This window comes from Lactuca sativa, chromosome 4 (genome assembly GCF_002870075.4).
Source record: "Lactuca sativa cultivar Salinas chromosome 4, Lsat_Salinas_v11, whole genome shotgun sequence".
NCBI classification, from domain to species: Eukaryota; Viridiplantae; Streptophyta; class Magnoliopsida; order Asterales; family Asteraceae; genus Lactuca; species Lactuca sativa.
The window spans coordinates 409,053,867-409,055,919 of NC_056626.2; the positions used below are offsets into that span (position 1 = coordinate 409,053,867).

The window sequence follows — 2,053 nt, forward strand, 5'->3', positions numbered from 1 at the left end:
ATCCCATTTTTTGGGAAAGATCATGAGGATGCATTTAAGCATCTAGATGAAGTGGTTAAAAGCACAGTCTTGCTTAGGATGCTTCCCATCACTTTCATAGGAGCTGCTAAGGAGTGGTTAAAAGCACTTCCACCCGGTACAATTTCCACTTGGGCTCAAATGCGAGAGCAATTCCTGGACCAGTTTTACCCGCCGTCCAAGACAGCCAAACTCAAGAAGGCAATAGCCAACTTTGAGCAACAGCCAGGGGAGTCATTATATGAAGCATGGGAGCGGTACAAGGGCTTGCTCAGAAATTGCCCTCAGCATGATCTAAATGTGCAACAAGAGATGTCAATCTTCTATGATGGGGTCAACGTTATGACGAGACAACTCCTTGATTCTCAAGGACCTTTGACAAAGAAAAATCCAAGGGAGGTTAAGGAGCTGATTGAAGAATTCGCGAAGCACTCTCGCGAATACCACAACCCTAGGCAAGATGGACTCAAAGGCGGTGGAGGGGCCCAAACTGAAGAAATAGCAGCTGTAATGGCCATACTAAATAATTTGGATCGAAGGATAACACAAATGGACCAGTCAATACATGCCATAAGAGTGGGTTGCGAGAAGTGTAGTGGTCCACACTTGACCAAGGACTGCAATGTAGATGAGTTTGGGAACAGAAAAGCTCAAGTGTGCTACTCTAGTGGGGATAAGTTTGATGAGGACCGGAGGAAACCGAAGAAGGAGTGGCTATCATATAAAGAGTATAAGAAGCAAAAAGAAGAGAAGTTTAGGCAGATAGGTCGAGGATTTTATCAAAAGGAGCAGCCACCAGCCAAGAAGAAACCTGATCTAGAGACCATTTTGATGAAGTTTATGGAAGCTTTGGAAAAGAGACACGATGCCACTGATTCTGCTATTATCGAACAACAAACTTTAATAAAGAATCAGCAAGCCTCCATCTATAACCTTGAAGTACAATTTGGTCAATTAGCCACTCTGGTTCATGAAAAATTGTCCCCATAAAATCCCGAAGGAGAAACTCAATCTCATGTAATGGCCATCGATACTGAAGAAGAAGCAATCACTGAGTTCCTGGAGGCATTGGATGAAGAACCACAGCAGCCCGATCCAAAACCAAAGAAGCCAAAGTTCGAAAGTGAAAGGGTTGCTGAAACAGCTTCGCCATGACGTGGCACTCCTCTGGCCACGGCGTGGCCCATGTCTGATCAAAAAGTCTTTGAACCCGTTCCGGTTTATCAGCCGCCCTTTCCATATCCATCCCGAGCTGCACTTAGTCTACTGGAGAAGGAGCATATAGAGTTTGTCAAGCATGTGAAGGGGATCCCGATCAATACTCCCTTTGTCGAGTCCTTATCAAAAATTCCCAAGCATCAGAAATTACTGCAAGATTTGATAGACACTTACGAGCAATTAAAGAAGCAGTCTAAGGTGGTTCTAAGTGAACAAAGCCCAAAATCCGTGTTGGGAGAGACACCAGAGAAGATGGGGGATCCTAGACACCTCACTCTTCCATGTGAGTTTGGTAATAAAATGAAGGTTAATGCTTTAGCCGATTCGGGGGCTAGCATTAATTTTATGCCTTTTTCATTTTATCAAAAATTGGAAATTCAGAAGACGAACGCTGCAAAAATGAGGATTCACATGGCAAACCGTTCAGTGACACAACCCCGGGGCATCGTGGAGGATATTTTGGTAAAAATTGGAAATTTTTTTTTCCAATATATTTTGTAGTGTTGGATATGAAGGAAGATCCCGATGTCCCAATTATCCTTGGTCGTCCATTGCTTAACACTGCTGGAGCTCTTGTTGATATTCGTGAGTCTAAACTCACTTTAAGGGTTGGAGATGAACAAGAAGTTTTTGGAATACAAGATGACTTCCAGGAGGATCATGTTCAAGAATAGGTGTTCACAATTAACAAAGACAATGAACTAGAAGAACTGGAAAAGCTTATGGAAGAAGAGATCAAGGCAGTTCATCAAGTCAAAAGAACAAAACCAAGGGCATCTGTTCCATTTTTGGTTGAAGTCATAGCTTACAAGAGTCC

General features: G+C 43.0%; 1 non-coding gene across 1 annotated transcript; it reads right to left on the reverse strand.

The window, feature by feature from the left end:
• Window positions 1-207: 207 nt before the first annotated feature.
• Window positions 208-314, reverse strand: LOC111875861 (small nucleolar RNA R71). Its single transcript, XR_002844818.1, has one exon. It is a non-coding gene; the product is annotated as a small nucleolar RNA R71 (small nucleolar RNA).
• Between the last annotated feature and the right edge of the window lie 1,739 nt (window positions 315-2,053).